Source organism: Balaenoptera ricei, chromosome 13 (assembly GCF_028023285.1).
Source record: "Balaenoptera ricei isolate mBalRic1 chromosome 13, mBalRic1.hap2, whole genome shotgun sequence".
Classification (NCBI taxonomy): Eukaryota; Metazoa; Chordata; class Mammalia; order Artiodactyla; family Balaenopteridae; genus Balaenoptera; species Balaenoptera ricei.
This window is the reverse complement of record NC_082651.1, coordinates 29,888,482-29,914,102: the sequence shown is the minus strand read 5'-3', so window position 1 is coordinate 29,914,102 and position 25,621 is coordinate 29,888,482.

The following is a 25,621-nucleotide window of genomic DNA, read 5'->3' as shown; positions in this document are numbered from 1 at the left end:
GGAGCATTCAAAATGGGAAAGCAAGGCCTGTGCCATCAGGTCCCCGTTTCCAGCGAACACGCAGCCTACCTCCTTGTGATTTCTCCAAGTAAATATACACTCTAGCTACACACTGGTCCCTTCCCTGAATAACGTTTTCTTGGCACGGAGTTCTCCGTGTAGCCAACTGCCTCTCCCAAGGAACGCTCTAGGTACGCTATCGGGGCTTAGCTTCTTCTAAAACCCTGCAGTGTAAGAGGAAGAACTGTGCTGTGGTTAAGGCAGGAACGCAAGCCGGCTTTCTCCTGTAAGTATGGGGTCTTAAGGTATGACTCTGTACGAGGAATGCAAAGCAGTTTTGGTTTCTCAGTGCCGCTCAGCCTAGGGCTATGAGGCAGATTTGCAAGACATGTAGGACGTGAGAGAACAGATTTCCTGGAGCTCTTGGAGTGCTGAAGAAACTAGGTCTCCCAAGGAAGAGTGCAGTGTGTTGCCCTACACTCAGCATACACAGAGTGACTGGGAAAGGTTTCCGGGCCTGGATGTTTCCTAGCAGCCTAGTGGAGCCTGCCGATACTAGGTGTTCTTGCAGGGAATAGGGTGCCCACGCGAGGTCCTCGGTGTCTTGAAACCTTACTAACCTTAAAAGGAACACAGACCTAAAGCTAATGCTTCAAGGACTCTGCTCCAGCCTTTCACTTCGGCAGGCTATTCAAGGCTTTACCTTGAGGAAAGGACTCACGTCAAGTTTCCTTTTAGCTCTAGAGCATCTCAGGAGGAGCTCCTTCCCAGGCTATGAAAGCACCCTGTTGATGTAGAGAACACTCGTGCCCTTCCCAGAGCCCTGCCTACAGTGACTAGAGACCCGTCCTAAAACTGTTATTTAGGTAGTTTCAAGGCAGCATGAATTGAGCATTCAAAATGGGAAGGCAAGGCCTGTGCCATCAGGTCCCTGTTTCCAGCGAACACGCAGCCTACCTCTTGTGATTTCTACGAAGTGAATATACACTCTAGCTACACACTGGTCCCTTCCCTGAATAACGTTACGTTGGCACGGAGTTCTCCGTGTAGCCAACTGCCTCTCCCAAGGAACGCTCTAGGTACGCTATCGGGGCTTAGCTTCTTCTAACACCCTGCAGTGTAAGAGGAAAATCTGTGCTTTGGTTACAGCAGGAACACAAGCCGACTTTCTCCTTTAAGTATGGGGCCTTAAGGTATGACTCTGTAGAAGGAATGCGAAGCAGTTTTGGTTTTTCAGTGCCGTTCAGCCTGGGGCAATGAGGCAGATTTGCATGATATGTAGGATTTAAGAGAAAAGATTTCCTGGAACTCTTGGAGTGCTGAAGAAACCTAGGTCTCCCAAGGAAGAGTACAGTGTGTTGCCCTACACTCAGCATACACAGAGTGACTGGGAAAGGTTTCCGGGCATGGATGTTTCTTAGCAGCCTAGTGGAGCCTGCCGATACTAGGTGTTTTTGCAGGGAATAGGGTGCTCACGCGAGGTCCTCGGTGTTCTGAAAGCTTACCAACCTTAAAAGAAAACAGACCTAAAGCTAATGCTTCAAGGACTCTGCTCCAAGCTTCCACTTCGGCAGGCTATTCAAGGCTTTCCCCTGAGGTAAGGACTCACGTCAAGTTTCCTTTTAGCTCTAGAGCATCTCAGGAGGAGCTCCTTCCCAGGCTATGAAAGCTCCCTGTTGATGTAGAGAACACTCGTGCCCTTCCCAGAGCCCTGCCTACAGTGACTAGAGACCCGTCCTAAAACTGTTATTTAGGTAGTTTCAAGGCAGCATGAATTGAGCATTCAAAATGGGAAGGCAAGGCCTGTGCCATCAGGTCCCTGTTTCCAGCGAACACGCAGCCTACCTCTTGTGATTTCTACGAAGTTAATATACACTCTAGCTACACACTGGTCCCTTCCCTGAATAACGTTACGTTGGCACGGAGTTCTCCGTGTAGCCAACTGCCTCTCCCAAGGAACGCTCTAGGTACGCTATCGGGGCTTAGCTTCTTCTAACACCCTGCAGTGTAAGAGGAAAATCTGTGCTTTGGTTACAGCAAGAACGCAAGCCTACTTCCTCCTCTAAGTATGGGGTCTTAAGGTATGACTCTGTAGAAGGAATGCGAAGCAGTTTTGGTTTCTCAGTGCCGTTCAGCCTGGGGCAATGAGGCAGATTTGCATGACATGTAGGATGTAAGAGAAAAGATTTCCTGGAGCTCTTGGAGTGCTGAAGAAACCTAGGTCTCCCAAGGAAGAGTACAGTGTGTTGCCCTACACTCAGCATACACAGAGTGACTGGGAAAGGTTTCCGGGCATGGATGTTTCTTAGCAGCCTAGTGGAGCCTGCCGATACTAGGTGTTCTTGCAGGAAATAGGGTGCTCACGCGAGTTCCTCGGTGTTCTGAAAGCTTACCAACCTTCAAAGAAAACAGACCTAAAGCTAATGCTTCAAGGACTCTGCTCCATGCTTCCGCTTCGGCAGGCTATTCAAGGCTTTACCCTGAGGTAAGGACTCACGTCAAGTTTCCTTTTAGCTCTAGAGCGTCTCAGGAGGAGCTACCACCCAGGCTATGAAAGCACCCTGTTGATGTAGAGAACACTCGTTCCATTCCGAGAGCCCTGCCTACAGTGACTAGAGACCCTTCCTAAAACTGTTTTTTAGGTAGTTTCAAGGCAGCATGAATGGAGCATTTAAAATGGGAAAGCAAGGCCTGTGCCATCAGGTCCCCGTTTCCAGCGAACACGCAGCCTACCTCCTTGTGATTTCTCCAAGTAAATATACACTCTAGCTACACACTGGTCCCTTCCCTGAATAACGTTTTCTTGGCACGGAGTTCTCCGTGTAGCCAACTGCCTCTCCCAAGGAATGCTCTAGGTACGCTATCGGGGCTTAGCTTCTTCTAAAACCCTGCAGTGTAAGAGGAAGAACTGTGCTGTGGTTAAGGCAGGAACGAAAGCCGGCTTTCTCCTGTAAGTATGGGGTCTTAAGGTATGACTCTGTACGAGGAATGCAAAGCAGTTTTGGTTTCTCAGTGCCGCTCAGCCTAGGGCTATGAGGCAGATTTGCAAGACATGTAGGACGTGAGAGAACAGATTTCCTGGAGCTCTTGGAGTGCTGAAGAAACCTAGGTCTCCCAAGGAAGAGTGCAGTGTGTTGCCCTACACTCAGCATACACAGAGTGCCTGGGAAAGGTTTCCGGGCCTGGATGTTTCCTAGCAGCCTAGTGGAGCCTGCTGATACTAGGTGTTCTTGCAGGGAATAGGGTGCCCACGCGAGGTCCTCGGTGTCTTGAAACCTTACTAACCTTAAAAGGAACACAGACCTAAAGCTAATGCTTCAAGGACTCTGCTCCAAGCTTCCACTTCGGCAGGCTATTCAAGGCTTTACCTTGAGGAAAGGACTCACGTCAACTTTCCTTTTAGCTCTAGAGCATCTCAGGAGGAGCTCCTTCCCAGGCTATGAAAGCACCCTGTTGATGTAGAGAACATTCGTGCCCTTCCCAGAGCCCTGCCTACAGTGACTAGAGACCCGTCCTAAAACTGTTATTTAGGTAGTTTCAAGGCAGCATGAATTGAGCGTTCAAAATGGAAAGGCAAGTCTTCTGCCATCAGGTCCCTGTTGAAGAAACCTAGGTCTCCCAAGGAAGAGTACAGTGTGTTGCCCTACACTCAGCATACACAGAGTGACTGGGAAAGGTTTCCGGGCATGGATGTTTCTTAGCAGCCTAGTGGAGCCTGCCGATACTAGGTGTTCTTGCAGGGAATAGGGTGCCCACGCGAGGTCCTCGGTGTCTTGAAACCTTACTAACCTTAAAAGGAACACAGACCTAAAGCTAATGCTTCAAGGACTCTGCTCCAAGCTTCCGCTTCGGCAGGCTATTCAAGGCTTTACCCTGAGGTAAGGACTCACGTCAAGTTTCCTTTTAGCTCTAGAGCGTCTCAGGAGGAGCTACCACCCAGGCTATGAAAGCACCCTGTTGATGTAGAGAACACTCGTTCCATTCCCAGAGCCCTGCCTACAGTGACTAGAGACCCTTCCTAAAACTGTTTTTTAGGTAGTTTCAAGGCAGCATGAATGGAGCATTCAAAATGGGAAAGCAAGGCCTGTGCCATCAGGCCCCCGTTTCCAGCGAACACGCAGCCTACCTCCTTGTGATTTCTCCAAGTAAATATACACTCTAGCTACACACTGGTCCCTTCCCTGAATAACGTTTTCTTGGCACGGAGTTCTCCGTGTAGCCAACTGCCTCTCCCAAGGAACGCTCTAGGTACGCTATCGGGGCTTAGCTTCTTCTAAAACCCTGCAGTGTAAGAGGAAGAACTGTGCTGTGGTTAAGGCAGGAACGCAAGCCGACTTTCTCCTGTAAGTATGGGGTCTTAAGGTATGACTCTGTACGAGGAATGCAAAGCAGTTTTGGTTTCTCAGTGCCGCTCAGCCTAGGGCTATGAGGCACATTTGCAAGACATGTAGGACGTGAGAGAACAGATTTCCTGGAGCTCTTGGAGTGCTGAAGAAACCTAGGTCTCCCAAGGAAGAGTGCAGTGTGTTGCCCTACACTCAGCATACACAGAGTGACTGGGAAAGGTTTCCGGGCCTGGATGTTTCCTAGCAGCCTAGTGGAGCCTGCCGATACTAGGTGTTCTTGCAGGGAATAGGGTGCCCACGCGAGGTCCTCGGTGTCTTGAAACCTTACTAACCTTAAAAGGAACACAGACCTAAAGCTAATGCTTCAAGGACTCTGCTCCAGCCTTTCACTTCGGCAGGCTATTCAAGGCTTTACCTTGAGGAAAGGACTCACGTCAAGTTTCCTTTTAGCTCTAGAGCATCTCAGGAGGAGCTCCTTCCCAGGCTATGAAAGCACCCTGTTGATGTAGAGAACACTCGTGCCCTTCCCAGAGCCCTGCCTACAGTGACTAGAGACCCGTCCTAAAACTGTTATTTAGGTAGTTTCAAGGCAGCATGAATTGAGCATTCAAAATGGGAAGGCAAGGCCTGTGCCATCAGGTCCCTGTTTCCAGCGAACACGCAGCCTACCTCTTGTGATTTCTACGAAGTGAATATACACTCTAGCTACACACTGGTCCCTTCCCTGAATAACGTTACGTTGGCACGGAGTTCTCCGTGTAGCCAACTGCCTCTCCCAAGGAACGCTCTAGGTACGCTATCGGGGCTTAGCTTCTTCTAACACCCTGCAGTGTAAGAGGAAAATCTGTGCTTTGGTTACAGCAGGAACACAAGCCGACTTTCTCCTTTAAGTATGGGGCCTTAAGGTATGACTCTGTAGAAGGAATGCGAAGCAGTTTTGGTTTTTCAGTGCCGTTCAGCCTGGGGCAATGAGGCAGATTTGCAAGACATGTAGGACGTGAGAGAACAGATTTCCTGGAGCTCTTGGAGTGCTGAAGAAACCTAGGTCTCCCAAGGAAGAGTGCAGTGTGTTGCCCTACACTCAGCATACACAGAGTGCCTGGGAAAGGTTTCCGGGCCTGGATGTTTCCTAGCAGCCTAGTGGAGCCTGCTGATACTAGGTGTTCTTGCAGGGAATAGGGTGCCCACGCGAGGTCCTCGGTGTCTTGAAACCTTACTAACCTTAAAAGGAACACAGACCTAAAGCTAATGCTTCAAGGACTCTGCTCCAAGCTTCCACTTCGGCAGGCTATTCAAGGCTTTACCTTGAGGAAAGGACTCACGTCAACTTTCCTTTTAGCTCTAGAGCATCTCAGGAGGAGCTCCTTCCCAGGCTATGAAAGCACCCTGTTGATGTAGAGAACATTCGTGCCCTTCCCAGAGCCCTGCCTACAGTGACTAGAGACCCGTCCTAAAACTGTTATTTAGGTAGTTTCAAGGCAGCATGAATTGAGCGTTCAAAATGGAAAGGCAAGTCTTCTGCCATCAGGTCCCTGTTGAAGAAACCTAGGTCTCCCAAGGAAGAGTACAGTGTGTTGCCCTACACTCAGCATACACAGAGTGACTGGGAAAGGTTTCCGGGCATGGATGTTTCTTAGCAGCCTAGTGGAGCCTGCCGATACTAGGTGTTCTTGCAGGGAATAGGGTGCCCACGCGAGGTCCTCGGTGTCTTGAAACCTTACTAACCTTAAAAGGAACACAGACCTAAAGCTAATGCTTCAAGGACTCTGCTCCAAGCTTCCGCTTCGGCAGGCTATTCAAGGCTTTACCCTGAGGTAAGGACTCACGTCAAGTTTCCTTTTAGCTCTAGAGCGTCTCAGGAGGAGCTACCACCCAGGCTATGAAAGCACCCTGTTGATGTAGAGAACACTCGTTCCATTCCCAGAGCCCTGCCTACAGTGACTAGAGACCCTTCCTAAAACTGTTTTTTAGGTAGTTTCAAGGCAGCATGAATGGAGCATTCAAAATGGGAAAGCAAGGCCTGTGCCATCAGGCCCCCGTTTCCAGCGAACACGCAGCCTACCTCCTTGTGATTTCTCCAAGTAAATATACACTCTAGCTACACACTGGTCCCTTCCCTGAATAACGTTTTCTTGGCACGGAGTTCTCCGTGTAGCCAACTGCCTCTCCCAAGGAACGCTCTAGGTACGCTATCGGGGCTTAGCTTCTTCTAAAACCCTGCAGTGTAAGAGGAAGAACTGTGCTGTGGTTAAGGCAGGAACGCAAGCCGACTTTCTCCTGTAAGTATGGGGTCTTAAGGTATGACTCTGTACGAGGAATGCAAAGCAGTTTTGGTTTCTCAGTGCCGCTCAGCCTAGGGCTATGAGGCACATTTGCAAGACATGTAGGACGTGAGAGAACAGATTTCCTGGAGCTCTTGGAGTGCTGAAGAAACCTAGGTCTCCCAAGGAAGAGTGCAGTGTGTTGCCCTACACTCAGCATACACAGAGTGACTGGGAAAGGTTTCCGGGCCTGGATGTTTCCTAGCAGCCTAGTGGAGCCTGCCGATACTAGGTGTTCTTGCAGGGAATAGGGTGCCCACGCGAGGTCCTCGGTGTCTTGAAACCTTACTAACCTTAAAAGGAACACAGACCTAAAGCTAATGCTTCAAGGACTCTGCTCCAGCCTTTCACTTCGGCAGGCTATTCAAGGCTTTACCTTGAGGAAAGGACTCACGTCAAGTTTCCTTTTAGCTCTAGAGCATCTCAGGAGGAGCTCCTTCCCAGGCTATGAAAGCACCCTGTTGATGTAGAGAACACTCGTGCCCTTCCCAGAGCCCTGCCTACAGTGACTAGAGACCCGTCCTAAAACTGTTATTTAGGTAGTTTCAAGGCAGCATGAATTGAGCATTCAAAATGGGAAGGCAAGGCCTGTGCCATCAGGTCCCTGTTTCCAGCGAACACGCAGCCTACCTCTTGTGATTTCTACGAAGTGAATATACACTCTAGCTACACACTGGTCCCTTCCCTGAATAACGTTACGTTGGCACGGAGTTCTCCGTGTAGCCAACTGCCTCTCCCAAGGAACGCTCTAGGTACGCTATCGGGGCTTAGCTTCTTCTAACACCCTGCAGTGTAAGAGGAAAATCTGTGCTTTGGTTACAGCAGGAACACAAGCCGACTTTCTCCTTTAAGTATGGGGCCTTAAGGTATGACTCTGTAGAAGGAATGCGAAGCAGTTTTGGTTTTTCAGTGCCGTTCAGCCTGGGGCAATGAGGCAGATTTGCATGATATGTAGGATTTAAGAGAAAAGATTTCCTGGAACTCTTGGAGTGCTGAAGAAACCTAGGTCTCCCAAGGAAGAGTACAGTGTGTTGCCCTACACTCAGCATACACAGAGTGACTGGGAAAGGTTTCCGGGCATGGATGTTTCTTAGCAGCCTAGTGGAGCCTGCCGATACTAGGTGTTTTTGCAGGGAATAGGGTGCTCACGCGAGGTCCTCGGTGTTCTGAAAGCTTACCAACCTTAAAAGAAAACAGACCTAAAGCTAATGCTTCAAGGACTCTGCTCCAAGCTTCCACTTCGGCAGGCTATTCAAGGCTTTCCCCTGAGGTAAGGACTCACGTCAAGTTTCCTTTTAGCTCTAGAGCATCTCAGGAGTACCTCCTTCCCAGGCTATGAAAGCTCCCTGTTGATGTAGAGAACAGTCGTGCCCTTCCCAGAGCCCTGCCTACAGTGACTAGAGACCCGTCCTAAAACTGTTATTTAGGTAGTTTCAAGGCAGCATGAATTGAGCATTCAAAATGGGAAGGCAAGGCCTGTGCCATCAGGTCCCTGTTTCCAGCGAACACGCAGCCTACCTCTTGTGATTTCTACGAAGTAAATATACACTCTAGCTACACACTGGTCCCTTCCCTGAATAACGTTACGTTGGCACGGAGTTCTCCGTGTAGCCAACTGCCTCTCCCAAGGAACGCTCTAGGTACGCTATCGGGGCTTAGCTTCTTCTAACACCCTGCAGTGTAAGAGGAAAATCTGTGCTTTGGTTACAGCAAGAACGCAAGCCTACTTCCTCCTCTAAGTATGGGGTCTTAAGGTATGACTCTGTAGAAGGAATGCGAAGCAGTTTTGGTTTCTCAGTGCCGTTCAGCCTGGGGCAATGAGGCAGATTTGCATGACATGTAGGATGTAAGAGAAAAGATTTCCTGGAGCTCTTGGAGTGCTGAAGAAACCTAGGTCTCCCAAGGAAGAGTGCAGTGTGTTGCCCTACACTCAGCATACACAGAGTGACTGGGAAAGGTTTCCGGGCATGGATGTTTCCTAGCAGCCTAGTGGAGCCTGCCGATACTAGGTGTTCTTGCAGGGAATAGGGTGCTCACGCGAGGTCCTCGGTGTTCTGAAAGCTTACCAACCTTAAAAGAAAACAGACCTAAAGCTAATGCTTCAAGGACTCTGCTCCATGCTTCCGCTTCGGCAGGCTATTCAAGGCTTTACCCTGAGGTAAGGACTCACGTCAAGTTTCCTTTTAGCTCTAGAGCGTCTCAGGAGGAGCTACCACCCAGGCTATGAAAGCACCCTGTTGATGTAGAGAACACTCGTTCCATTCCCAGAGCCCTGCCTACAGTGACTAGAGACCCTTCCTAAAACTGTTTTTTAGGTAGTTTCAAGGCAGCATGAATGGAGCATTCAAAATGGGAAAGCAAGGCCTGTGCCATCAGGTCCCCGTTTCCAGCGAACACGCAGCCTACCTCCTTGTGATTTCTCCAAGTAAATATACACTCTAGCTACACACTGGTCCCTTCCCTGAATAACGTTTTCTTGGCACGGAGTTCTCCGTGTAGCCAACTGCCTCTCCCAAGGAACGCTCTAGGTACGCTATCGGGGCTTAGCTTCTTCTAAAACCCTGCAGTGTAAGAGGAAGAACTGTGCTGTGGTTAAGGCAGGAACGCAAGCCGGCTTTCTCCTGTAAGTATGGGGTCTTAAGGTATGACTCTGTACGAGGAATGCAAAGCAGTTTTGGTTTCTCAGTGCCGCTCAGCCTAGGGCTATGAGGCAGATTTGCAAGACATGTAGGACGTGAGAGAACAGATTTCCTGGAGCTCTTGGAGTGCTGAAGAAACTAGGTCTCCCAAGGAAGAGTGCAGTGTGTTGCCCTACACTCAGCATACACAGAGTGACTGGGAAAGGTTTCCGGGCCTGGATGTTTCCTAGCAGCCTAGTGGAGCCTGCCGATACTAGGTGTTCTTGCAGGGAATAGGGTGCCCACGCGAGGTCCTCGGTGTCTTGAAACCTTACTAACCTTAAAAGGAACACAGACCTAAAGCTAAAGCTTCAAGGACTCTACTCCAAGCTTCCACTTCGGCAGGCTATTCAAGGCTTTACCTTGAGGAAAGGACTCACGTCAAGTTTCCTTTTAGCCCTAGAGCATCTCAGGAGGAGCTCCTTCCCAGGCTATGAAAGCACCCTGTTGATGTAGAGAACACTCGTGCCCTTCCCAGAGCCCTGCCTACAGTGACTAGAGACCCGTCCTAAAACTGTTATTTAGGTAGTTTCAAGGCAGCATGAATTGAGCATTCAAAATGGGAAGGCAAGGCCTGTGCCATCAGGTCCCTGTTTCCAGCGAACACGCAGCCTACCTCTTGTGATTTCTACGAAGTAAATATACACTCTAGCTACACACTGGTCCCTTCCCTGAATAACGTTACGTTGGCACGGAGTTCTCCGTGTAGCCAACTGCCTCTCCCAAGGAACGCTCTAGGTACGCTATCGGGGCTTAGCTTCTTCTAACACCCTGCAGTGTAAGAGGAAAATCTGTGCTTTGGTTACAGCAAGAACGCAAGCCTACTTCCTCCTCTAAGTATGGGGTCTTAAGGTATGACTCTGTAGAAGGAATGCGAAGCAGTTTTGGTTTCTCAGTGCCGTTCAGCCTGGGGCAATGAGGCAGATTTGCATGACATGTAGGATGTAAGAGAAAAGATTTCCTGGAGCTCTTGGAGTGCTGAAGAAACCTAGGTCTCCCAAGGAAGAGTGCAGTGTGTTGCCCTACACTCAGCATACACAGAGTGACTGGGAAAGGTTTCCGGGCATGGATGTTTCCTAGCAGCCTAGTGGAGCCTGCCGATACTAGGTGTTCTTGCAGGGAATAGGGTGCTCACGCGAGGTCCTCGGTGTTCTGAAAGCTTACCAACCTTAAAAGAAAACAGACCTAAAGCTAATGCTTCAAGGACTCTGCTCCATGCTTCCGCTTCGGCAGGCTATTCAAGGCTTTACCCTGAGGTAAGGACTCACGTCAAGTTTCCTTTTAGCTCTAGAGCGTCTCAGGAGGAGCTACCACCCAGGCTATGAAAGCACCCTGTTGATGTAGAGAACACTCGTTCCATTCCCAGAGCCCTGCCTACAGTGACTAGAGACCCTTCCTAAAACTGTTTTTTAGGTAGTTTCAAGGCAGCATGAATGGAGCATTCAAAATGGGAAAGCAAGGCCTGTGCCATCAGGTCCCCGTTTCCAGCGAACACGCAGCCTACCTCCTTGTGATTTCTCCAAGTAAATATACACTCTAGCTACACACTGGTCCCTTCCCTGAATAACGTTTTCTTGGCACGGAGTTCTCCGTGTAGCCAACTGCCTCTCCCAAGGAACGCTCTAGGTACGCTATCGGGGCTTAGCTTCTTCTAAAACCCTGCAGTGTAAGAGGAAGAACTGTGCTTTGGTTTCAGCAGGAATGCAAGCCGACTTTCTCCTGTAAGTATGGGGCCTTAAGGTATCACTCTGTAGAAGGAATGCGAAGCAGTTGTGGTTTCTCAGTGCCGCTCAGCCTAGGGCTATGAGGCAGATTTGCAAGACATGTAGGACGTGAGAGAACAGATTTCCTGGAGCTCTTGGAGTGCTGAAGAAACCTAGGTCTCCCAAGGAAGAGTGCAGTGTGTTGCCGTACACTCAGCATACACAGAGTGACTGGGAAAGGTTTCCGGGCCTGGATGTTTCCTAGCAGCCTAGTGGAGCCTGCCGATACTAGGTGTTTTTGCAGGGAATAGGGTGCTCACGCGAGGTCCTCGGTGTTCTGAAAGCTTACCAACCTTAAAAGAAAACAGACCTAAAGCTAATGCTTCAAGGACTCTGCTCCAAGCTTCCGCTTCGGCAGGCTATTCAAGGCTTTACCCTGAGGTAAGGACTCACGTCAAGTTTCCTTTTAGCTCTAGAGCATCTCAGGAGGAGCTACTTCCCAGGCTATGAAAGCACCCTGTTGATGTAGAGAACACTCGTGCCCTTCCCAGAGCCCTGCCTACAGTGACTAGAGACCCGTCCTAAAACTGTTATTTAGGTAGTTTCAAGGCAGCATGAATTGAGCATTCAAAATGGGAAGGCAAGGCCTGTGCCATCAGGTCCCTGTTTCCAGCGAACACGCAGCCTACCTCTTGTGATTTCTACGAAGTAAATATACACTCTAGCTACACACTGGTCCCTTCCCTGAATAACGTTTTCTTGGCACGGAGTTCTCCGTGTAGCCAACTGCCTCTCCCAAGGAACGCTCTAGGTACGCTATCGGGGCTTAGCTTCTTCTAAAACCCTGCAGTGTAAGAGGAAGAACTGTGCTGTGGTTAAGGCAGGAACGCAAGCCGGCTTTCTTCTGTAAGTATGGGGTCTTAAGGTATGACTCTGTACGAGGAATGCAAAGCAGTTTTGGTTTCTCAGTGCCGCTCAGCCTAGGGCTATGAGGCAGATTTGCAAGACATGTAGGACGTGAGAGAACAGATTTCCTGGAGCTCTTGGAGTGCTGAAGAAACCTAGGTCTCCCAAGGAAGAGTGCAGTGTGTTGCCCTACACTCAGCATACACAGAGTGACTGAGAAAGGTTTCTGGGCCTGGATGTTTCCTAGCAGCCTACTGGAGCCTGCCGATACTAGGTGTTATTGCAGGGAATAGGGTGCCCACGCGAGGTCCTCGGTGTCTTGAAACCTTACTAACCTTAAAAGGAACACAGACCTAAAGCTAATGCTTCAAGGACTCTGCTCCAAGCTTCCACTTCGGCAGGCTATTCAAGGCTTTACCTTGAGGAAAGGACTCACGTCAACTTTCCTTTTAGCTCTAGAGCATCTCAGGAGGAGCTCCTTCCCAGGCTATGAAAGCTCCCTGTTGATGTAGAGAACACTCGTGCCCTTCCCAGAGCCCTGCCTACAGTGACTAGAGACCCGTCCTAAAACTGTTATTTAGGTAGTTTCAAGGCAGCATGAATTGAGCATTCAAAATGGGAAGGCAAGGCCTGTGCCATCAGGTCCCTGTTTCCAGCGAACACGCAGCCTACCTCTTGTGATTTCTACGAAGTAAATATACACTCTAGCTACACACTGGTCCCTTCCCTGAATAACGTTACGTTGGCACGGAGTTCTCCGTGTAGCCAACTGCCTCTCCCAAGGAACGCTCTAGGTACGCTATCGGGGCTTAGCTTCTTCTAACACCCTGCAGTGTAAGAGGAAAATCTGTGCTTTGGTTACAGCAGGAACGCAAGCCGACTTTCTCCTGTAAGTATGGGGCCTTAAGGTATGACTCTGTAGAAGGAATGCGAAGCAGTTTTGGTTTCTCAGTGCCGTTCAGCCTGGGGCAATGAGGCAGATTTGCATGACATGTAGGATGTAAGAGAAAAGATTTCCTGGAGCTCTTGGAGTGCTGAAGAAACCTAGGTCTCCCAAGGAAGAGTACAGTGTGTTGCCCTACACTCAGCATACACAGAGTGACTGGGAAAGGTTTCCGGGCATGGATGTTTCTTAGCAGCCTAGTGGAGCCTGCCGATACTAGGTGTTCTTGCAGGAAATAGGGTGCTCACGCGAGTTCCTCGGTGTTCTGAAAGCTTACCAACCTTCAAAGAAAACAGACCTAAAGCTAATGCTTCAAGGACTCTGCTCCATGCTTCCGCTTCGGCAGGCTATTCAAGGCTTTACCCTGAGGTAAGGACTCACGTCAAGTTTCCTTTTAGCTCTAGAGCGTCTCAGGAGGAGCTACCACCCAGGCTATGAAAGCACCCTGTTGATGTAGAGAACACTCGTTCCATTCCGAGAGCCCTGCCTACAGTGACTAGAGACCCTTCCTAAAACTGTTTTTTAGGTAGTTTCAAGGCAGCATGAATGGAGCATTTAAAATGGGAAAGCAAGGCCTGTGCCATCAGGTCCCCGTTTCCAGCGAACACGCAGCCTACCTCCTTGTGATTTCTCCAAGTAAATATACACTCTAGCTACACACTGGTCCCTTCCCTGAATAACGTTTTCTTGGCACGGAGTTCTCCGTGTAGCCAACTGCCTCTCCCAAGGAATGCTCTAGGTACGCTATCGGGGCTTAGCTTCTTCTAAAACCCTGCAGTGTAAGAGGAAGAACTGTGCTGTGGTTAAGGCAGGAACGAAAGCCGGCTTTCTCCTGTAAGTATGGGGTCTTAAGGTATGACTCTGTACGAGGAATGCAAAGCAGTTTTGGTTTCTCAGTGCCGCTCAGCCTAGGGCTATGAGGCAGATTTGCAAGACATGTAGGACGTGAGAGAACAGATTTCCTGGAGCTCTTGGAGTGCTGAAGAAACCTAGGTCTCCCAAGGAAGAGTGCAGTGTGTTGCCCTACACTCAGCATACACAGAGTGCCTGGGAAAGGTTTCCGGGCCTGGATGTTTCCTAGCAGCCTAGTGGAGCCTGCTGATACTAGGTGTTCTTGCAGGGAATAGGGTGCCCACGCGAGGTCCTCGGTGTCTTGAAACCTTACTAACCTTAAAAGGAACACAGACCTAAAGCTAATGCTTCAAGGACTCTGCTCCAAGCTTCCACTTCGGCAGGCTATTCAAGGCTTTACCTTGAGGAAAGGACTCACGTCAACTTTCCTTTTAGCTCTAGAGCATCTCAGGAGGAGCTCCTTCCCAGGCTATGAAAGCACCCTGTTGATGTAGAGAACATTCGTGCCCTTCCCAGAGCCCTGCCTACAGTGACTAGAGACCCGTCCTAAAACTGTTATTTAGGTAGTTTCAAGGCAGCATGAATTGAGCGTTCAAAATGGAAAGGCAAGTCTTCTGCCATCAGGTCCCTGTTGAAGAAACCTAGGTCTCCCAAGGAAGAGTACAGTGTGTTGCCCTACACTCAGCATACACAGAGTGACTGGGAAAGGTTTCCGGGCATGGATGTTTCTTAGCAGCCTAGTGGAGCCTGCCGATACTAGGTGTTCTTGCAGGGAATAGGGTGCCCACGCGAGGTCCTCGGTGTCTTGAAACCTTACTAACCTTAAAAGGAACACAGACCTAAAGCTAATGCTTCAAGGACTCTGCTCCAAGCTTCCGCTTCGGCAGGCTATTCAAGGCTTTACCCTGAGGTAAGGACTCACGTCAAGTTTCCTTTTAGCTCTAGAGCGTCTCAGGAGGAGCTACCACCCAGGCTATGAAAGCACCCTGTTGATGTAGAGAACACTCGTTCCATTCCCAGAGCCCTGCCTACAGTGACTAGAGACCCTTCCTAAAACTGTTTTTTAGGTAGTTTCAAGGCAGCATGAATGGAGCATTCAAAATGGGAAAGCAAGGCCTGTGCCATCAGGCCCCCGTTTCCAGCGAACACGCAGCCTACCTCCTTGTGATTTCTCCAAGTAAATATACACTCTAGCTACACACTGGTCCCTTCCCTGAATAACGTTTTCTTGGCACGGAGTTCTCCGTGTAGCCAACTGCCTCTCCCAAGGAACGCTCTAGGTACGCTATCGGGGCTTAGCTTCTTCTAAAACCCTGCAGTGTAAGAGGAAGAACTGTGCTGTGGTTAAGGCAGGAACGCAAGCCGACTTTCTCCTGTAAGTATGGGGTCTTAAGGTATGACTCTGTACGAGGAATGCAAAGCAGTTTTGGTTTCTCAGTGCCGCTCAGCCTAGGGCTATGAGGCACATTTGCAAGACATGTAGGACGTGAGAGAACAGATTTCCTGGAGCTCTTGGAGTGCTGAAGAAACCTAGGTCTCCCAAGGAAGAGTGCAGTGTGTTGCCCTACACTCAGCATACACAGAGTGACTGGGAAAGGTTTCCGGGCCTGGATGTTTCCTAGCAGCCTAGTGGAGCCTGCCGATACTAGGTGTTCTTGCAGGGAATAGGGTGCCCACGCGAGGTCCTCGGTGTCTTGAAACCTTACTAACCTTAAAAGGAACACAGACCTAAAGCTAATGCTTCAAGGACTCTGCTCCAGCCTTTCACTTCGGCAGGCTATTCAAGGCTTTACCTTGAGGAAAGGACTCACGTCAAGTTTCCTTTTAGCTCTAGAGCATCTCAGGAGGAGCTCCTTCCCAGGCTATGAAAGCACCCTGTTGATGTAGAGAACACTCGTGCCCTTCCCAGAGCCCTGCCTACAGTGACTAGAGACCCGTCCTAAAACTGTTATTTAGGTAGTTTCAAGGCAGCATGAATTGAGCATTCAAAATGGGAAGGCAAGGCCTGTGCCATCAGGTCCCTGTTTCCAGCGAACACGCAGCCTACCTCTTGTGATTTCTACGAAGTGAATATACACTCTAGCTACACACTGGTCCCTTCCCTGAATAACGTTACGTTGGCACGGAGTTCTCCGTGTAGCCAACTGCCTCTCCCAAGGAACGCTCTAGGTACGCTATCGGGGCTTAGCTTCTTCTAACACCCTGCAGTGTAAGAGGAAAATCTGTGCTTTGGTTACAGCAGGAACACAAGCCGACTTTCTCCTTTAAGTATGGGGCCTTAAGGTATGACTCTGTAGAAGGAATGCGAAGCAGTTTTGGTTTTTCAGTGCCGTTCAGCCTGGGGCAATGAGGCAGATTTGCATGATATGTAGGATTTAAGAGAAAAGATTTCCTGGAACTCTTGGAGTGCTGAAGAAACCTAGGTCTCCCAAGGAAGAGTACAGTGTGTTGCCCTACACTCAGCATACACAGAGTGACTGGGAAAGGTTTCCGGGCATGGATGTTTCTTAGCAGCCTAGTGGAGCCTGCCGATACTAGGTGTTTTTGCAGGGAATAGGGTGCTCACGCGAGGTCCTCGGTGTTCTGAAAGCTTACCAACCTTAAAAGAAAACAGACCTAAAGCTAATGCTTCAAGGACTCTGCTCCAAGCTTCCACTTCGGCAGGCTATTCAAGGCTTTCCCCTGAGGTAAGGACTCACGTCAAGTTTCCTTTTAGCTCTAGAGCATCTCAGGAGTACCTCCTTCCCAGGCTATGAAAGCTCCCTGTTGATGTAGAGAACAGTCGTGCCCTTCCCAGAGCCCTGCCTACAGTGACTAGAGACCCGTCCTAAAACTGTTATTTAGGTAGTTTCAAGGCAGCATGAATTGAGCATTCAAAATGGGAAGGCAAGGCCTGTGCCATCAGGTCCCTGTTTCCAGCGAACACGCAGCCTACCTCTTGTGATTTCTACGAAGTAAATATACACTCTAGCTACACACTGGTCCCTTCCCTGAATAACGTTACGTTGGCACGGAGTTCTCCGTGTAGCCAACTGCCTCTCCCAAGGAACGCTCTAGGTACGCTATCGGGGCTTAGCTTCTTCTAACACCCTGCAGTGTAAGAGGAAAATCTGTGCTTTGGTTACAGCAAGAACGCAAGCCTACTTCCTCCTCTAAGTATGGGGTCTTAAGGTATGACTCTGTAGAAGGAATGCGAAGCAGTTTTGGTTTCTCAGTGCCGTTCAGCCTGGGGCAATGAGGCAGATTTGCATGACATGTAGGATGTAAGAGAAAAGATTTCCTGGAGCTCTTGGAGTGCTGAAGAAACCTAGGTCTCCCAAGGAAGAGTGCAGTGTGTTGCCCTACACTCAGCATACACAGAGTGACTGGGAAAGGTTTCCGGGCATGGATGTTTCCTAGCAGCCTAGTGGAGCCTGCCGATACTAGGTGTTCTTGCAGGGAATAGGGTGCTCACGCGAGGTCCTCGGTGTTCTGAAAGCTTACCAACCTTAAAAGAAAACAGACCTAAAGCTAATGCTTCAAGGACTCTGCTCCATGCTTCCGCTTCGGCAGGCTATTCAAGGCTTTACCCTGAGGTAAGGACTCACGTCAAGTTTCCTTTTAGCTCTAGAGCGTCTCAGGAGGAGCTACCACCCAGGCTATGAAAGCACCCTGTTGATGTAGAGAACACTCGTTCCATTCCCAGAGCCCTGCCTACAGTGACTAGAGACCCTTCCTAAAACTGTTTTTTAGGTAGTTTCAAGGCAGCATGAATGGAGCATTCAAAATGGGAAAGCAAGGCCTGTGCCATCAGGTCCCCGTTTCCAGCGAACACGCAGCCTACCTCCTTGTGATTTCTCCAAGTAAATATACACTCTAGCTACACACTGGTCCCTTCCCTGAATAACGTTTTCTTGGCACGGAGTTCTCCGTGTAGCCAACTGCCTCTCCCAAGGAACGCTCTAGGTACGCTATCGGGGCTTAGCTTCTTCTAAAACCCTGCAGTGTAAGAGGAAGAACTGTGCTGTGGTTAAGGCAGGAACGCAAGCCGGCTTTCTCCTGTAAGTATGGGGTCTTAAGGTATGACTCTGTACGAGGAATGCAAAGCAGTTTTGGTTTCTCAGTGCCGCTCAGCCTAGGGCTATGAGGCAGATTTGCAAGACATGTAGGACGTGAGAGAACAGATTTCCTGGAGCTCTTGGAGTGCTGAAGAAACTAGGTCTCCCAAGGAAGAGTGCAGTGTGTTGCCCTACACTCAGCATACACAGAGTGACTGGGAAAGGTTTCCGGGCCTGGATGTTTCCTAGCAGCCTAGTGGAGCCTGCCGATACTAGGTGTTCTTGCAGGGAATAGGGTGCCCACGCGAGGTCCTCGGTGTCTTGAAACCTTACTAACCTTAAAAGGAACACAGACCTAAAGCTAATGCTTCAAGGACTCTGCTCCAAGCTTCCACTTCGGCAGGCTATTCAAGGCTTTACCTTGAGGAAAGGACTCACGTCAACTTTCCTTTTAGCCCTAGAGCATCTCAGGAGGAGCTCCTTCCCAGGCTATGAAAGCACCCTGTTGATGTAGAGAACACTCGTGCCCTTCCCAGAGCCCTGCCTACAGTGACTAGAGACCCGTCCTAAAACTGTTATTTAGGTAGTTTCAAGGCAGCATGAATTGAGCATTCAAAATGGGAAGGCAAGGCCTGTGCCATCAGGTCCCTGTTTCCAGCGAACACGCAGCCTACCTCTTGTGATTTCTACGAAGTAAATATACACTCTAGCTACACACTGGTCCCTTCCCTGAATAACGTTACGTTGGCACGGAGTTCTCCGTGTAGCCAACTGCCTCTCCCAAGGAACGCTCTAGGTACGCTATCGGGGCTTAGCTTCTTCTAACACCCTGCAGTGTAAGAGGAAAATCTGTGCTTTGGTTACAGCAAGAACGCAAGCCTACTTCCTCCTCTAAGTATGGGGTCTTAAGGTATGACTCTGTAGAAGGAATGCGAAGCAGTTTTGGTTTCTCAGTGCCGTTCAGCCTGGGGCAATGAGGCAGATTTGCATGACATGTAGGATGTAAGAGAAAAGATTTCCTGGAGCTCTTGGAGTGCTGAAGAAACCTAGGTCTCCCAAGGAAGAGTGCAGTGTGTTGCCCTACACTCAGCATACACAGAGTGACTGGGAAAGGTTTCCGGGCATGGATGTTTCCTAGCAGCCTAGTGGAGCCTGCCGATACTAGGTGTTCTTGCAGGGAATAGGGTGCTCACGCGAGGTCCTCGGTGTTCTGAAAGCTTACCAACCTTAAAAGAAAACAGACCTAAAGCTAATGCTTCAAGGACTCTGCTCCATGCTTCCGCTTCGGCAGGCTATTCAAGGCTTTACCCTGAGGTAAGGACTCACGTCAAGTTTCCTTTTAGCTCTAGAGCGTCTCAGGAGGAGCTACCACCCAGGCTATGAAAGCACCCTGTTGATGTAGAGAACACTCGTTCCATTCCCAGAGCCCTGCCTACAGTGACTAGAGACCCTTCCTAAAACTGTTTTTTAGGTAGTTTCAAGGCAGCATGAATGGAGCATTCAAAATGGGAAAGCAAGGCCTGTGCCATCAGGTCCCCGTTTCCAGCGAACACGCAGCCTACCTCCTTGTGATTTCTCCAAGTAAATATACACTCTAGCTACACACTGGTCCCTTCCCTGAATAACGTTTTCTTGGCACGGAGTTCTCCGTGTAGCCAACTGCCTCTCCCAAGGAACGCTCTAGGTACGCTATCGGGGCTTAGCTTCTTCTAAAACCCTGCAGTGTAAGAGGAAGAACTGTGCTTTGGTTTCAGCAGGAATGCAAGCCGACTTTCTCCTGTAAGTATGGGGCCTTAAGGTATCACTCTGTAGAAGGAATGCGAAGCAGTTGTGGTTTCTCAGTGCCGCTCAGCCTAGGGCTATGAGGCAGATTTGCAAGACATGTAGGACGTGAGAGAACAGATTTCCTGGAGCTCTTGGAGTGCTGAAGAAACCTAGGTCTCCCAAGGAAGAGTGCAGTGTGTTGCCGTACACTCAGCATACACAGAGTGACTGGGAAAGGTTTCCGGGCCTGGATGTTTCCTAGCAGCCTAGTGGAGCCTGCCGATACTAGGTGTTCTTGCAGGGAATAGGGTGCCCACGCGAGGTCCTCGGTGTCTTGAAACCTTACTAACCTTAAAAGGAACACAGACCTAAAGCTAATGCTTCAAGGACTCTGCTCCAAGCTTCCACTTCGGCAGGCTATTCAAGGCTTTACCTTGAGGAAAGGACTCACGTCAAGTTTCCTTTTAGCTCTAGAGCATCTCAGGAGGAGCTCCTTCCCAGGCTATGAAAGCACCCTGTTGATGTAGAGAACACTCGTGCCCTTCCCAGAGCCCTGCCTACAGTGACTAGAGACCCGTCCTAAAACTGTTATTTAGGTAGTTTCAAGGCAGCATGAATTGAGCATTCAAAATGGGAAGGCAAGGCCTGTGCCATCAGGTCCCTGTTTCCAGCGAACACGCAGCCTACCTCTTGTGATTTCTACGAAGTAAATATACACTCTAGCTACACACTGGTCCCTTCCCTGAATAACGTTACGTTGGCACGGAGTTCTCCGTGTAGCCAACTGCCTCTCCCAAGGAACGCTCTAGGTACGCTATCGGGGCTTAGCTTCTTCTAACACCCTGCAGTGTAAGAGGAAAATCTGTGCTTTGGTTACAGCAAGAACGCAAGCCTACTTCCTCCTCTAAGTATGGGGTCTTAAGGTATGACTCTGTAGAAGGAATGCGAAGCAGTTTTGGTTTCTCAGTGCCGTTCAGCCTGGGGCAATGAGGCAGATTTGCATGACATGTAGGATGTAAGAGAAAAGATTTCCTGGAGCTCTTGGAGTGCTGAAGAAACCTAGGTCTCCCAAGGAAGAGTGCAGTGTGTTGCCCTACACTCAGCATACACAGAGTGACTGGGAAAGGTTTCCGGGCATGGATGTTTCCTAGCAGCCTAGTGGAGCCTGCCGATACTAGGTGTTCTTGCAGGGAATAGGGTGCTCACGCGAGGTCCTCGGTGTTCTGAAAGCTTACCAACCTTAAAAGAAAACAGACCTAAAGCTAATGCTTCAAGGACTCTGCTCCATGCTTCCGCTTCGGCAGGCTATTCAAGGCTTTACCCTGAGGTAAGGACTCACGTCAAGTTTCCTTTTAGCTCTAGAGCGTCTCAGGAGGAGCTACCACCCAGGCTATGAAAGCACCCTGTTGATGTAGAGAACACTCGTTCCATTCCCAGAGCCCTGCCTACAGTGACTAGAGACCCTTCCTAAAACTGTTTTTTAGGTAGTTTCAAGGCAGCATGAATGGAGCATTCAAAATGGGAAAGCAAGGCCTGTGCCATCAGGTCCCCGTTTCCAGCGAACACGCAGCCTACCTCCTTGTGATTTCTCCAAGTAAATATACACTCTAGCTACACACTGGTCCCTTCCCTGAATAACGTTTTCTTGGCACGGAGTTCTCCGTGTAGCCAACTGCCTCTCCCAAGGAACGCTCTAGGTACGCTATCGGGGCTTAGCTTCTTCTAAAACCCTGCAGTGTAAGAGGAAGAACTGTGCTGTGGTTAAGGCAGGAACGCAAGCCGGCTTTCTCCTGTAAGTATGGGGTCTTAAGGTATGACTCTGTACGAGGAATGCAAAGCAGTTTTGGTTTCTCAGTGCCGCTCAGCCTAGGGCTATGAGGCAGATTTGCAAGACATGTAGGACGTGAGAGAACAGATTTCCTGGAGCTCTTGGAGTGCTGAAGAAACTAGGTCTCCCAAGGAAGAGTGCAGTGTGTTGCCCTACACTCAGCATACACAGAGTGACTGGGAAAGGTTTCCGGGCCTGGATGTTTCCTAGCAGCCTAGTGGAGCCTGCCGATACTAGGTGTTCTTGCAGGGAATAGGGTGCCCACGCGAGGTCCTCGGTGTCTTGAAACCTTACTAACCTTAAAAGGAACACAGACCTAAAGCTAATGCTTCAAGGACTCTGCTCCAAGCTTCCACTTCGGCAGGCTATTCAAGGCTTTACCTTGAGGAAAGGACTCACGTCAAGTTTCCTTTTAGCCCTAGAGCATCTCAGGAGGAGCTCCTTCCCAGGCTATGAAAGCACCCTGTTGATGTAGAGAACACTCGTGCCCTTCCCAGAGCCCTGCCTACAGTGACTAGAGACCCGTCCTAAAACTGTTATTTAGGTAGTTTCAAGGCAGCATGAATTGAGCATTCAAAATGGGAAGGCAAGGCCTGTGCCATCAGGTCCCTGTTTCCAGCGAACACGCAGCCTACCTCTTGTGATTTCTACGAAGTAAATATACACTCTAGCTACACACTGGTCCCTTCCCTGAATAACGTTACGTTGGCACGGAGTTCTCCGTGTAGCCAACTGCCTCTCCCAAGGAACGCTCTAGGTACGCTATCGGGGCTTAGCTTCTTCTAACACCCTGCAGTGTAAGAGGAAAATCTGTGCTTTGGTTACAGCAAGAACGCAAGCCTACTTCCTCCTCTAAGTATGGGGTCTTAAGGTATGACTCTGTAGAAGGAATGCGAAGCAGTTTTGGTTTCTCAGTGCCGTTCAGCCTGGGGCAATGAGGCAGATTTGCATGACATGTAGGATGTAAGAGAAAAGATTTCCTGGAGCTCTTGGAGTGCTGAAGAAACCTAGGTCTCCCAAGGAAGAGTGCAGTGTGTTGCCCTACACTCAGCATACACAGAGTGACTGGGAAAGGTTTCCGGGCATGGATGTTTCCTAGCAGCCTAGTGGAGCCTGCCGATACTAGGTGTTCTTGCAGGGAATAGGGTGCTCACGCGAGGTCCTCGGTGTTCTGAAAGCTTACCAACCTTAAAAGAAAACAGACCTAAAGCTAATGCTTCAAGGACTCTGCTCCATGCTTCCGCTTCGGCAGGCTATTCAAGGCTTTACCCTGAGGTAAGGACTCACGTCAAGTTTCCTTTTAGCTCTAGAGCGTCTCAGGAGGAGCTACCACCCAGGCTATGAAAGCACCCTGTTGATGTAGAGAACACTCGTTCCATTCCCAGAGCCCTGCCTACAGTGACTAGAGACCCTTCCTAAAACTGTTTTTTAGGTAGTTTCAAGGCAGCATGAATGGAGCATTCAAAATGGGAAAGCAAGGCCTGTGCCATCAGGTCCCCGTTTCCAGCGAACACGCAGCCTACCTCCTTGTGATTTCTCCAAGTAAATATACACTCTAGCTACACACTGGTCCCTTCCCTGAATAACGTTTTCTTGGCACGGAGTTCTCCGTGTAGCCAACTGCCTCTCCCAAGGAACGCTCTAGGTACGCTATCGGGGCTTAGCTTCTTCTAAAACCCTGCAGTGTAAGAGGAAGAACTGTGCTTTGGTTTCAGCAGGAATGCAAGCCGACTTTCTCCTGTAAGTATGGGGCCTTAAGGTATCACTCTGTAGAAGGAATGCGAAGCAGTTGTGGTTTCTCAGTGCCGCTCAGCCTAGGGCTATGAGGCAGATTTGCAAGACATGTAGGACGTGAGAGAACAGATTTCCTGGAGCTCTTGGAGTGCTGAAGAAACCTAGGTCTCCCAAGGAAGAGTGCAGTGTGTTGCCGTACACTCAGCATACACAGAGTGACTGGGAAAGGTTTCCGGGCCTGGATGTTTCCTAGCAGCCTAGTGGAGCCTGCCGATACTAGGTGTTCTTGCAGGGAATAGGGTGCCCACGCGAGGTCCTCGGTGTCTTGAAACCTTACTAACCTTAAAAGGAACACAGACCTAAAGCTAATGCTTCAAGGACTCTGCTCCAAGCTTCCACTTCGGCAGGCTATTCAAGGCTTTACCTTGAGGAAAGGACTCACGTCAAGTTTCCTTTTAGCTCTAGAGCATCTCAGGAGGAGCTCCTTCCCAGGCTATGAAAGCACCCTGTTGATGTAGAGAACACTCGTGCCCTTCCCAGAGCCCTGCCTACAGTGACTAGAGACCCGTCCTAAAACTGTTATTTAGGTAGTTTCAAGGCAGCATGAATTGAGCATTCAAAATGGGAAGGCAAGGCCTGTGCCATCAGGTCCCTGTTTCCAGCGAACACGCAGCCTACCTCTTGTGATTTCTACGAAGTAAATATACACTCTAGCTACACACTGGTCCCTTCCCTGAATAACGTTACGTTGGCACGGAGTTCTCCGTGTAGCCAACTGCCTCTCCCAAGGAACGCTCTAGGTACGCTATCGGGGCTTAGCTTCTTCTAACACCCTGCAGTGTAAGAGGAAAATCTGTGCTTTGGTTACAGCAAGAACGCAAGCCTACTTCCTCCTCTAAGTATGGGGTCTTAAGGTATGACTCTGTAGAAGGAATGCGAAGCAGTTTTGGTTTCTCAGTGCCGTTCAGCCTGGGGCAATGAGGCAGATTTGCATGACATGTAGGATGTAAGAGAAAAGATTTCCTGGAGCTCTTGGAGTGCTGAAGAAACCTAGGTCTCCCAAGGAAGAGTGCAGTGTGTTGCCCTACACTCAGCATACACAGAGTGACTGGGAAAGGTTTCCGGGCATGGATGTTTCCTAGCAGCCTAGTGGAGCCTGCCGATACTAGGTGTTCTTGCAGGGAATAGGGTGCTCACGCGAGGTCCTCGGTGTTCTGAAAGCTTACCAACCTTAAAAGAAAACAGACCTAAAGCTAATGCTTCAAGGACTCTGCTCCATGCTTCCGCTTCGGCAGGCTATTCAAGGCTTTACCCTGAGGTAAGGACTCACGTCAAGTTTCCTTTTAGCTCTAGAGCGTCTCAGGAGGAGCTACCACCCAGGCTATGAAAGCACCCTGTTGATGTAGAGAACACTCGTTCCATTCCCAGAGCCCTGCCTACAGTGACTAGAGACCCTTCCTAAAACTGTTTTTTAGGTAGTTTCAAGGCAGCATGAATGGAGCATTCAAAATGGGAAAGCAAGGCCTGTGCCATCAGGTCCCCGTTTCCAGCGAACACGCAGCCTACCTCCTTGTGATTTCTCCAAGTAAATATACACTCTAGCTACACACTGGTCCCTTCCCTGAATAACGTTTTCTTGGCACGGAGTTCTCCGTGTAGCCAACTGCCTCTCCCAAGGAACGCTCTAGGTACGCTATCGGGGCTTAGCTTCTTCTAAAACCCTGCAGTGTAAGAGGAAGAACTGTGCTTTGGTTTCAGCAGGAATGCAAGCCGACTTTCTCCTGTAAGTATGGGGCCTTAAGGTATCACTCTGTAGAAGGAATGCGAAGCAGTTGTGGTTTCTCAGTGCCGCTCAGCCTAGGGCTATGAGGCAGATTTGCAAGACATGTAGGACGTGAGAGAACAGATTTCCTGGAGCTCTTGGAGTGCTGAAGAAACCTAGGTCTCCCAAGGAAGAGTGCAGTGTGTTGCCGTACACTCAGCATACACAGAGTGACTGGGAAAGGTTTCCGGGCCTGGATGTTTCCTAGCAGCCTAGTGGAGCCTGCCGATACTAGGTGTTCTTGCAGGGAATAGGGTGCCCACGCGAGGTCCTCGGTGTCTTGAAACCTTACTAACCTTAAAAGGAACACAGACCTAAAGCTAATGCTTCAAGGACTCTGCTCCAAGCTTCCACTTCGGCAGGCTATTCAAGGCTTTACCTTGAGGAAAGGACTCACGTCAAGTTTCCTTTTAGCTCTAGAGCATCTCAGGAGGAGCTCCTTCCCAGGCTATGAAAGCACCCTGTTGATGTAGAGAACACTCGTGCCCTTCCCAGAGCCCTGCCTACAGTGACTAGAGACCCGTCCTAAAACTGTTATTTAGGTAGTTTCAAGGCAGCATGAATTGAGCATTCAAAATGGGAAGGCAAGGCCTGTGCCATCAGGTCCCTGTTTCCAGCGAACACGCAGCCTACCTCTTGTGATTTCTACGAAGTAAATATACACTCTAGCTACACACTGGTCCCTTC